The 13,212-nt window shown below is 50.0% G+C and overlaps 1 pseudogene; it reads left to right on the forward strand.

Moving 5' to 3' along the window:
- The first annotated feature begins 750 nt into the window (after positions 1 to 750).
- Positions 751 to 13,212, forward strand: part of LOC119185525 (alkaline phosphatase, tissue-nonspecific isozyme-like) — a 61,708-nt pseudogene continuing 49,246 nt past the window's right edge.

Below are 13,212 nucleotides of genomic sequence, written 5' to 3' on the forward strand. Positions count from 1 at the left end.
GACAATTGGCCCAGAATTCCTCGCAATAGTTCTGCAGATACCACACTCCTCAAACGAATGACGAAAAATAGCTTAGCGACCGCCGGCCTACTACGCCAGAATTTTTTCATTAATGCCGTAGTGGGCATCAAACAAGTGTGCTTCCAGCAGTTACCCAATCACTGTTTAGAAAAGGCTCTGAAAGGCCGCTCTTCTAGCTGTTGCTGTAACTGCGCTGCACCTTCCGCGCCAGCCTGGCATTTTTTGGTGACCTCTTACATCACGATGCTGTTATTTTGGGAATATATATTTCGTGCCTCACACTGACAAGTTTCGAAAAAGACACGAGCAGAACATGGTGATTTAAACACTGTCAAAATTCTCACTGTAAAACGAATACATTAAACACACAGACTCTCGGACATACACACAATTGCGCACATATGCCAAACAGCAAGCCCAGAGTAACATAACGTATATGATGCGTCGCATGTACAATAGAAAACTTCAGTAACGACATGACAATGTGAAACACTATGCCTGGAATGCTAATACCAATGTAACTAATAATGTCTCTAGTCATCATGAAGACAAATTTTCACACCCGGGCAACATCTAAGTGAGCACATCATGATAGCTAGTACACATGACAAATACGGATCATCCTCGAGCTTTTCTTTGAGCAGCTTTAGGACGACCGTGGCCAGAGTCATCTGACACACACACACATTGCAACCAAATTATCGACGTTGGATCCATTTGAACAATGTCACTGCTCCTTTCCACCTCAATGCAGGCATGTCGACGGGTCTTGTGACAACCACGCGGGTGACACACGCAACGCCTGCTTCCCTGTATGCCCACTCGGCGCATCGTGACTGGGAGATGGACACCAAAATGCCCAAGCGCACTCGCTGCAAGGACATCGCCCGGCAGCTCGTAGAGGAGGAACCTGGGAAGAACATGAACGTGAGGATTTGACGTGGCGAAATGCCGTTGATTGGTTCATTTTTTATTTCTACTTTTCTAACATTTTTTTGCTACGGTTACGGAATACCTATGTTTTCTGCCTCTTTCTTTTCCCTTTCATACCTTTTTTTCTTTCCCCAAACCCATACCGGTCATTTGGGGTGTCTTCGTAAAAGAATGGCGATTTGGGCTAGTTGGTTTGAATTCATGATAATAAGGGTTGCAGCGCGTCTTCGTAAGGAGAAACAGTTACAAATCGGCCCTTTTCTTAACACCTTTTCTTCACATAAATACATAGAGAGTGCGATACGATGTCAGTGATGCAGGTGCGGTTGAGTGAAATGTGACGTTGCTGTTTTCACTCGTCGTCACGGGAATGCTAAACCGTGCACATTGAACGGCCCAACTTGGAATCTCGCAGAAACGCAGTGACCACGGTGTTTTCTTGCTACGCCGTCTGAATTTGTGTCACAGAAGTGACGTGCTTCTGTGTTCTCATATACTTCAAGCTACACCCTTGGCAGATCACAGGAGCCTTTCTAGGCAGCACCTAGGTGGCCGCCACCAATGACCTCTTATCTGTGCTGTGTTAAGGCAGTGTTCTGTACGAAAATGAAATGGTGATGCTTCATATTTTCTCGGAAATATACGTTTTAGTTCACTGGCAGAGTATTATGCTATCTTCCCTTTGGAGTGTCATTGTTGTATTTACTGAAAGATATCCTGGCGGAACAGGCTCGTAATATAAGCGAGATTCGCCTAATGTTTGAGGCTTGGTACATATGTTTCTTTTTATGCAGTCATTTTCGATCGCGCATTAACACATCCTTGTAAGAAAGCGCGCTTTTCGCACATTTGTTCAAATAAAGTCTGGTGCATGGAGTTTCCATATTCGACAGTAAATTAGGATATTGCTCAAGTTAATACCAATAAACCATTCGCAGAGAATGTGTTGACGTGCTTTCGGCGCAGGTTATCCTGGGCGGGGGTCTAGCGTACTTCAAAGACAAGCAGCGAGGCGGAGGCAAGCGCAGCGATGGCTTTGACCTGGTTGACCTCTGGAAAAAAGGACAAGAAGAACTGGAAGTTCGTTGGATCCCGCGTAGAGCTGCTGGCCATCGACACCAACAAAACTGATTACCTACTCGGTGAGTTCTCCCTCGATGAGGCCTTGACGGGGACTAGCAAATGCTGCATCGTTCTTTTGCTGCAATGTACTGTTACACCTAGATAGAATGAAAATGTGTGTCTAGTCCATAAATCTGCGAAAAATCGGGCACTCATGAAATACATGCTGTGCTTACTTGGACTAAGACTGACCGACATGCTCATGAGCACTTTGTTGGGATCAGACTCACCAACATTTTCTGCAACCGGACTCGTTAGAGCGCCTACACAAGGCTAAATATATCTGCATAAGTATGAGTGAGTCGACCAGTCAGTCTTCCGGCGTATAATTAGCTATTTCGACCATATATAGCAAATGCTCGTAAATGCCTCACATATTTAGTGTTCAGCGGAGGCACCTTTTTTTGTCGTATCTTCGAATACAAGTTATCAGTGGTTGAAATCTTGTAAGCACATTTTTATTGAGAGAGACTACTCACAGGAGGCATGTTTATAAATAATTTTCAGTGAAAGGGTTAGCTCGTGGGAGAAGTCGGGACAACCGCCCTCTCCCCCCGCTCCTTTGACCAATGTATATTGAGCTGGCGTAGGGACGCTAGTGCGTTGAAGTATATGTGTGCGTAGACGTGAGTACAAACGTTAGCTGATATAGGCTCACAGTGAAGCTGAAATTCGGTAGATGGAACGATAGGTCAGTGAAAAGGGTGGCGCTCACTCAAACTCACTCAAGGCACATATCTAGCGCTCAGGGCTTACTTTGGCTAAGACAATTCAGTTTTTCTCAGTCGGCCTCACTTGGACTTGCACTCACAAACATATTACCCATCTGTATTCACTAAAATTCACTATCGTGGCTCAATCTGAGTCTTTGTAAGTCGATTCACGAGTAGGTTTTCCGACCTACGGTCTATGGTTTTTCTGTTTTTTTTTTCTGTGGATGAACAGCACAGCGCAGCAAAAGAACGAGTTCTATTTGCGCGACTGTCTACTTTTAACGTAATGTTTCAAGACGGCTCTACTAATTCTTAAAAATTGTTAATATGTGGTCCCTTGAAGTTTAGCGGGAAATCATTAGCTGTAAGCACTTTTATTCGGTTCTGTCAACGAATGCTTCGTACGTAACGCAAAATATATTCCCGAGATGCACGTATATGTGGGTTCAGACTTCACGGAGTTCTAATTCTACAGGGTGCACTGAAATTACCGAGCATGAATAATGTGGAATGTACACAGGTTAAAGCTACACGAATGTTAACTTCAGATTATGCCATTACATGCAGCCGATTGTTCCCTGCGAATTACAGGTGGCATCACAATCAAGGAGGTAGCTAATAATTTGTTCAGGTGGGAGAGCCTAATCTTCCTTCATGTACGTTCGTCCATGTTATTTTATGTGCACCGGTGTGAGTGCACATACAAATGAAAAAGAAAACGTGGAAGGCGGTGTTTTTTGCAGTGATTCACCTCTCATGCTCTGGCTATGCCAATGATTGCAGCACACTGCACCATAATGAAGCGTGTTGCAGTACAGCATGAAATGACCCTGCAGATTGTAGGGCGCCTTACGGGTCGAAGCTGTCTACCTGAACATGCGGATGATGTCGCATACTTCAGGTCCGCTAATTTTTGCACGTGATGTAAGTAGAAAACGGTCTGTTACCGATTTCTTGATTGAAACACGTGTTCAAAAGCTTTCAAATTTTTTTTTATGGCGAAAGCGAGGAATTATTCCCGACCTAAAAGTAGCCCTTTTCTTTCCTACCGTAACCGGAAAACAGCATATAATGATTATCTGGCAGTCATAAATTGACATTCGTTATTACGTTCTGTCCAGAGTAACGTGCTGGTACTTTCTCGACGGATTTATCGTGGATGTCACTGCTCTCTCGCGCAGGTCTTTTTTCGGGCGACCACATGTCGTACGAATTTTACCGCCAGGACAAGCAGCCGTCTCTGCTCAACATGGTGGTCACGGCCATTGAAATACTGCAAAAGCGGGGAAACGGTTTCACGCTCATGGTTGAAGGTAAGCAATGTTGTTTTCATCGACACGTTTTCGTCACTGAGTGAAAAAATCACCAGCAGTTTTCATTATTTTTTCGTACTGGTTTCCTTGTTAACGTTCCCATTTGGTGCGAAATATGTCTCATTTGAAAATTACTTGTTATATAAGGATGAATACCGAAGCCACTGGTTGATCCACAATTTTGCACGGAGATTGTATCCAATTCTCACAGATGGTATGTATTCAAAATTTTAAGGCATTAGGGAGAAGCGGAGGCTCATTGTTTATTTATTAGGTTCGCCCATGGTAAAATATACGTAGGTCGCGTAACGTCATTGTGCCAAAAGTAATGTATGGCGGGGTTCGTTTGTTGTCAATATAATTTGAATCATTCAAGGATATCTGAAATCAAGATGGTAGCAGATGGATGGACACACAATGTAGGATAAGCATAACGAACAGAGGAACTTCATTTCTTCTTTTCGCCCCTTGTCTATCTTCCTTACAGCTCCTTTTACCTCCGGGATGACAATCCTGGGCGTCGTCGCAACCTTGCTTTAAATAGGGCAAGGGCGACGCTCTTCTGCTTCACAGATATTTTTCTTTGCAGACTGTGATTACGAACAGCGACACGGGCGCCACCACTGGAGATGACCTCAATACCAACCCTGTTGAACTAACACGACAAGGATGCTAAAACGACTTTGACAAAGATAGGTCCTCCCACAAAAACGTCGGCCGACCTGTTGAAGGCACTTTTGTACTGCTTATTTATGTTGAATCAGGAGTTTTATGGGCGGAAACGCTGACCTAATGATGAGGAACAGCGCAGTGGGGAGACTGGGGAGTAATTTAACCACATGTGGCTCTTTAATGCGCTTATGTTAAGGTATGCGATTGTGTAATTTAACACTCTTCTTTTTCATCGACTACGAACCCACGGAGAAAGTGCCAGAAAGTTGATATGCAGTACCTCCCATTTTTTATTCTATAGTGCGCAGATCTGGAGCAGATTCCCTCGTCGTGGCTTCGAGGCAATCAATTCGATGGGCACTCTTTTTCCTCATCCATAGTACATGTGGCACAGCTAAAATGGTGCCGTCATAAACTGATTGAGCGTACCATTCTTAAATCCGTCGTGTCTCACTTGAGATTGCACTGGGCTCAAGTTATGCTGGCGTATATATATAGCACTCGCGCTCTGTTAACAGCATTTCCATCCTGGTGTAATAAAATACGGCGTGAACGATTGAGACTTTTAGAAGGAACTGGTTATACTATACACTGGTCGTTAAATTGCCGGAAGTGACGCTAGTCTGTGCGTAAGCCTACTTCGCCTTTCGATCATCTCATGCGGGGAGAATTTCAGTTGAATATAGACGAATCACATTTCTTCGTTCATTTTTCTGTCGAGCGTTTCCACGTGTACGATGCTAGCAAACGCTTACGAAACCCGTACAGCGAATGGGACAGTCATTCATTTGGCGTTGACGTCTGGCGTTCGGCTATAGTTCACGTGGATGGACAAACGGGTCATCCTTTCACATACCACGCAGCTTTTGGTGGTCGGCAGCCGCCTTTTGTTTGCGGTGCAGCGCAGCACGGTTGCTCATCATAACACAGCGATAGCAGATACTCTTGCGGAAGCAGCTTCCTTGCCCGCTGGCAAGGCATATGCATTCTCAGCGAATGTGCTGCCGACTAATACCTGCCTGGTTGAAACGGAAACCAAAGCCGTGTTCTCCCAAACGCTGCTGACGCTCTCGAAGTACGTATGATAGCTGCGGGTTACATCTGTGTCTGCGGATGTTTCACTTTATTGAGGTATACTTGACGAATACATTACGACAGTGGCCGCTGTATGTGTTGGCGTCTTCTGACAGCGCCCCCGTCTCCATTATGTAAAGGCTCATCACTTAGTAGAAGCTGGTAAGATAGAAAAAAAAGTGAATAGTTATGATTATTATGTTTGGATGTGTCGTTTACCTTCGCCATCTATCACGTCACGTGATACCAAATTTAGTATATGTGGAGCTAGCGAAACAGCTGCGAGCAGGCTATGAGCATGGTATGTTGTCATGTTCTTACATGACAAGCGTGTCAGGATTATCAGGTCTGCACCAGTCATATATTTCGTCATCCATTGACGTCACGTAACATCGAATAGGTGACCGGTAAAATAGGCAATCGCAGGAAACTGTGGGATACGACTGCTTCCGGTTTGACGCACCACACGGGTCAGCCACGGCACGCTTGCATTTTCGTACTGCTCCGTTGAAAGAAGCACCTCGTCGTGATATGACAGTGCTTTAGAAGTATTTTTTTCTTTTTTTGCCATCCGTTACTGTGATGATTACAAGCTACGAAAGCCATGAACGATCAGGAAACATTTTTGTCGCACTAATATGATGTACAATGCTTTTATGCATCTTGGGGGTTGTGTCAGTTTGGCTAGCAGATCAGTCGACAAGCAAAACAGTTTTCCTTTGTATAATATGGTACTGCAGATAAAAAGTCACAATTTTAAAGATCTCAGGGGATAAGGAGGACAGTAGCAGTGTGCTAAGAGTTCATTTCGGTATCGCTGTTATGGCCGAGCTCGTCAGTCGATCGACATGAAGCGCAACACTTACTAAGTGCGTTGAGATTTTTTTTTCTAGCCTTCAGCGTGCTTTAAGATGCATTTCTTAGTCGAAGCCAAATGCTTATTTGAACGCTGATCTTGGTCAAGCTGCACGGCACGGCGGCACATAAACAATACAGTCAGACATAGACGGTGCCGAATAATCAAAACCTTGCGCTTGTTTAACGCACGTCTTCCTTTGGCTGCCGTCCTGGCGCACAGTTTGACCAAGATAAACGCAAATGGACTCGTCCAGCGCTTCGTGTAAACTTACTCTTGAGTGAAGCTTTCACGTTTTTTAGATGCGGAAGCATCTTATACTCGCGCCTTGTAGTGCGCCGTCCGCGCCGTCCGCGCCGTCCGCACCGCTTCTCGAACATTCGACAGCTGACGCGCGCGCATGCGCCGTCGCGCCGTCGCCCACTCTTCCACCATCTGTGCATCCCTTCCTCCTCTACACACCGCGCGCGCTTCACTCCTCCACCATCTGTGCACCCTTCCTCCTCTACACACCGCGTTCGACATCTACAATTCTCCTGATTCTCCAGTGGACGCGCATGTGGCGTCGTGCTTCGAGAACATTCAACAGCTGACAGTGCATGCGCCGTCGTGCTGTATATATACTCAAGGTCAGCGCTCGCTCGCTCAGTTGCCGCTCGTCGGTTGGTTTGTACGGCGCGTCGATGTCCAAGGTCGCGGTGAAATGAATTCCAACGAATCCACAAACACAATGATCGACGTCCCTTCGACCAGCGCCGCCCTTTCGCATACGTGTGTACGTGTTCACTCATTTAACACCCCCTCCTACAACCACGTTAACCAATGTAGCCATCGACCCAAGTAAGTCGCAATTTAACACCCCATTTCACAACCACGTTAACCAATTTAGCCATCGACCCAAGTAAGTCGCACTTTAACACCCCGTTAACCAATTATATGGTCCGCATCCTCCTCAGTGTTCCCCTGAGGGAAGCTGCGGGCAATTTTTTTTTTGTCATGTATATGGGTGCAATAGCCGGCGCTCATTTCGTAGAGGGGGGCGCTGCGAGCGCTCGATGGTGACGGACGCACTCCACATCACCTGCGTAGATTTTCTGCTATTTCTGCGGACATCCACCCTGGTACCCCTGAAACTTCGGTTTATTGTCACCGCCAAGTTCTCCGCTTCGCCTAGACAACACCTTCGTCCAGGTGGGTCCAGTTTTGACAACTTCAGGGACATCCTTCACTCCCGGCTACAACGCCGCCTCGATAAGGGCTCTCAGCCCGGCGATGGCGGCCGCCAACGTGGTTACGGGCTATGATCCTACCTCAAGCCAAGTACTGTCCATGGAGATTTCATCCTGCGTAAACACTATGCCATCAGAAGACGAATACCTCGACGACATGGTGAGACTGTGGCAACGCAAGCAAGCCAAATTGAAGTCTGCGTCTCAACAACAACGAGACGCCACAGCTGGCTGCCATTCCCCAGCCTTGCAAGTAACGCCGGCGCGCCATCCCTCCGGTGGTGTGCCTACCTCTGCTCCGTCCTCGCAGCCAGCGAAGCAACGCAAGTGGCGTCCGCGTCAGACTCCTCGCCTCTCTCGCGACGACTACATCGTAGTAGTGAAACCTCGCGTTCCCTGCGAGCTTCGCACATTTGTCCCGGCCAATCGCGCGGGTGACGCCATCCGCAGCTACCTCGGCGACCGGACTACCACGCAAATTCAAGTGTGGCCGATCTGGGAACAAAACATCTTGGTCTGTAGCACCACCATTTTGCCTATGGCACAGCGACTCTTCGGGGACTTTTAGCTGCAAGTGGGGGATCAGCAGCTGCCCGTTCGAGGCCACGCCAAGGCACCAGGGGTTACATTCAAGGGCGTCATCAACGTAAACCCTGCTGAAAGCCCGGAGAAGATAAAGTCTGAACTGTATTGGCCTCGAGGTACTATCCTTGCGGTCCGCGAACTCGGAGATTCCGCGGCGGCGGTGGTGACTTTCGAGAGCACGAAGTTACCCCGCTTCCTCTTATACCACTGCGTGGCGACGTATATCCGTGCCTACAAGAAAACGGTTCCTGTTTGCACCAAGTGCGGTACCATCGGCCATCGACCACCTCAGTGTCCTCCCCCCGCTCCAACGCAGTGTGCCAAATGTGGAACCCCCGCACCTGCAAGTATCAATACCCATGACTGCCACCCCAAGTGCCTCCTCTGCCACGGCGCCCATGAGACTGGGACCAGTGGCTGCACGGCAAAATATCGGAAACGCAAGCAGCCCTCAACATCTCCTCGAGGAACCACCTCATATTCGTCACAGCCAGACAGCGGCACCAACCTGTATCAGTCGGCTCCACCACTTCACGCCGACACTCGGGCATTCCCACCGCTCGAAGCACCAGCGGCGGTACCTCAGGTGAGCAGTTGGGCAGGGAATGCTGCTTCTAAGCCTCTCTCACCCCCTTCTGTCGATCCTCCTTCTCCCGAACTTGCGGCCCTTCGCCAGCAAGTTGCGGCACTTCAAAAGCAAAACTCTCAACTAAACAACTCGAACTCTTAAATAAGCGACTTCAACCCCAACAACAGTGTACTGCAAGGCCATCCGGTATTGCCTCCGCTGTCCAGGCGGCTACGCCACCTACGTCCAAGCTTAGTCCTTGCGCTAAGTCCACTTCCATTAAACCGCCAGTTCGAGCAGCCATGTGTACTGCAGCACTCGGAACCGGTGCCGCATCTACTCCAGAAGCTCTTGAGGCTCCTGGGGCACCTCAGGTTCTCTTGCCCGCTAACCGAACTCTCCCTAGCGAGGAGCGCGCCCCGCGCATAGAGGAACGCCTTACGCGCGTCGAAGCTTTGATTAATCACATCCTCACCAGCTTCTCGGTTCAACGCATAGTAGTAGAGGTTACCCAGGCTATTCAAGCCTGGGCAATCACCCAGTTTCAACCCAAGGCATCGCGTTCCCGCTCCTGCTCGGTGAGCAGTGAGGGTACAGCTCCACGGCATCGTCGTAAGGTGGCTACCACCACCCCGCCGTCGGACAATCCGGCCTCTGTGCCCCTCCCTGCCTCTGAGGATTCCGAGCAGGACATGGAGGGCCAAATATAAAACCTAAGACAGTCACTATGGCTACCAATCGTACGTCCCGTTCAAACATTGCGTCTAAATTCGAGATCATACAGTGGAACCCTGGAGGCTTCGGGAACAGGTGAAAGCGTTCACATCTTTCCCTTTTTCTTGGCTCAATTGGCTCTCAGCCGGCCGTCTTGGCGCTCCAAGAATCTGGCCCTGCTCCATCCCTCTCTGGATACTGCTCCTATGTAGGCGGCACCACCACATGCCTCCTCGTGCATAAAGCTTACACGGCGATACAGATTGACCTCGATCTAGATCTTCCTTACGACTACTGCATGATATCAGTACTGTCTCAGCGGAGGGGCCAACCATCAATACATATGTTAAACGTGTACTGTCCCCCTCGCCTTGCAAGGGCTTCGTTTGCGCATCTCTTCCATCGGGCGCTGCGTATAGCGGCCCGACAACCACTGGTGATTGTCGGGGACTTTAATGCCCCCGGCCCTCACTGGGGTTACCACTACGAGAAGGCCCGGGGCAGAGAGCTCATTTCCTCGCTGAGCCTCACGCTTCTTACTGATCCCGCACACCCCACACGTTTCGGCAACTCGGTCACGCGAGACACATGCCCCGACCTCTCCCTCACCCTTCACATCCGCGATCCTACATGGAAAAATTTAGGCAAAACCCTAGGCAGCGATCACTGTTTACTCCGCATTTCGTTCACACCGCGGCAGAAAATGCGCCAACACTGGGGCCAAGCGCGTCTCACCGATTGGACTCAGTTCAGAATGCAACCATTTCCCGCCGTCCTCTCCTCGACCGAATATGCAGCGTGGGCATCATACGCCCTCCATTTGAAACAAGCGAACACTCGCACCCTTGCAACCTATAATTTGACTCCTGCCATCGATCCACACCTCCTACATCTTTGGCATGCTCGCCGCGGGCTCGTAAGGCGCTGGAAACGCAACAAACTTAATCGAAAATTTCGCGCTCGCATTGAGGCGCTCACTGCAGAGGCGGCCGCATACTCTGAACAACTTTCCGATGCTAACTGGGCAGACACCTTTTCGAAGGCTGCAAACCAGATGAGCTCTAAGAGTGCGTGGCGACTCTTTAGAAGCCTTCTCGATCCCTCCACCACCAGGGGAGAAACGCAACGCCAGCTCCACCATGCTCTGCATGCCTTTCAGGGCACTACGGATCAACTCGCGCGAGAACTTTCTGACCGCTACATCTGCCGCACAATTGATTCCGTGGGCTCAGCATATGTACGTCTTCCGGCGCCCCTAACAACGACCTCGACGCCCCATACACGCTTTCCGAATTACGATTTGCACTCACGAAAATGCGACGGGGCACGGCCCCTGGACGCGACGGAATCACAGTATCGCTCCTGGCAAATCTTCCCGACCAAGCACACCTCTCGCTACTCCACCTTATAAATTCGATATGGCACAGCTCTTCGCTGCCAACGGAATGGACCACATCGGTCGTGACATTCATACCCAAATCGGCAAAGTCCGTTAGTATCGAGGCACTGAGACCCATCTCACTTACGTCCTGCGCAGGCAAACTCATGAAAACCATGGTTCGCGAACGCCTTTCCGCCTACTTGGAGGCCAGGAGGACCTTTGCCGACACGATGTTTGGCTTTCGCCCGCATCTGTCGGCGCAGGACGTCCTGCTCCAGCTTCAACACGATATCATAGAGCCGACTACTATGTGCCATAACGATAAAGCCATGCTCGCTCTCGATCTCCGCGGGGCGTTCGACAACGTCAAATACAGCACTATACTCACTAACCTGTCTACCACAAACTGCGGGCAGAAGACTTTCAACTACATTCGCGCCTTTCTCTCAGATCGCACCGCCTTCATTCGCCTTAATTCTACCGAACACGGCCCGTACTTATTAGGCGCGCGGGGTACACCTCAAGGGGCAGTCCTGTCTCCTCTGCTTTTTACCCTGGCGAAGATGAACCTCCCCTCTCTTCTAAGCGAGGTCGAGGGAATACAACACGCACTATATGCGGACGATATCACAATGTGGACCAACGCCGGCTCCTTAGCGCAAATCGAAGAACGCCTGCAAAAGGCTGCCCTTCTGGTGGACACCTACGCTGGTTCATGCGGCCTGGAGTGCTCTCCAGCTAAATCAGCTCTTCTTTCAGTCTCTCCGCTACCACCGCCTAAAATTTTTCTTCCGTCCGGGCCCGTCCCGTCAGTGCAAAATATTCGGGTTCTTGGCCTTCACCTCACATCGTCCTTGGATCCAAAGGGCACAATAGCAGGCCTCAGACGCACCAGCCAGCAGGTAAGCCGCATGATACGGCGAGTGTCTAAAAGCGCGGCGGCCTCCGCGGGTCTCAGTCCCTCCGATTGGCCCACGCGTTTGTGATCAGTCGCGTCCTCTACGCCTTGTCTTACCTTCGCCTGTGTCGTCGACACGAGCACCAGCTGGACGTCCTTCTTCGTTCAGTATACAAACGCGCTCTGGACCTACCTATTGCAACTTCCAACAGCCGATTCGCGGCTCTGGGGGTACACAACACCTTTGCAGAGGTGCGCGAAGCTCATCACGTTAACCAAATCAATCGACTGTCGCAGACGCCTTCAGGGCGCCATCTTCTACACAGACTTGGCCTTAGCCCGATATCTGACCAAGACCCTCTGCAGTCGGTACCAGAGCTCTGGCGTCAAAAGCTATGGGTGAAACCTCTACCCCGTAATATGAACCCTGACCTCCATCCTGGCCATAGACTAACACGCGCCGCGGCCCTTCATACGCGACACTCCGATCGTCCTGGTGTTTTCTAAGTGGACGTCTCGGGTCCCTCCCCCTCGGGTCACTTCACGGCTGCCGTGATTACAGAGGGCAAACACGTCGATGGCCTCTTCTTTCGAGCAGACACAGTAACACATGCTGAAGAGGTTGCCATAGCTTTGGCCGCCTCTCACCCTGCCTCACGCACCATCCTGACGGACTCGCGCTCAGCCTGTTCTCAGTACCTTCAGGGTTCCATTGCCCTGCTGGCAGCTAGCCTACTACAGGCAGACTCTTGGCGCTTTAACCCTCATCCCATTCGTATAGTCTGGACCCCAGGCCACTCGGGCCTGCCCGGCAACGAGGTGGCAAATGCCGCTGCCAGCGCTTCTACTGTCCGGGCCGTTGCCCCTCCATGTCTCGAGACGGAATCTGGCAATACCAACCTGACACGCTTTCGCGAAATTTTGGCTTATTACCGGGCGTCGCGCCGCCTCTACCCGGACCCCGCACGCGGTTTGAAGAAAGCGGACGAACGACTGCTACGCCGCCTGCAGACTAACACCTTTATCAGTCCGGCGGTCGCCGGGCACTTTTTGCCAGAAATCAATGGCACCTGCTCGACCTGTCATGTCCTCGCCGACACATATCACGTCGTAGCATCGTGCCCAGTTAATCC

The sequence above is a fragment of the Rhipicephalus microplus genome, chromosome 3, assembly GCF_043290135.1.
Source record: "Rhipicephalus microplus isolate Deutch F79 chromosome 3, USDA_Rmic, whole genome shotgun sequence".
Taxonomy (NCBI): Eukaryota; Metazoa; Arthropoda; class Arachnida; order Ixodida; family Ixodidae; genus Rhipicephalus; species Rhipicephalus microplus.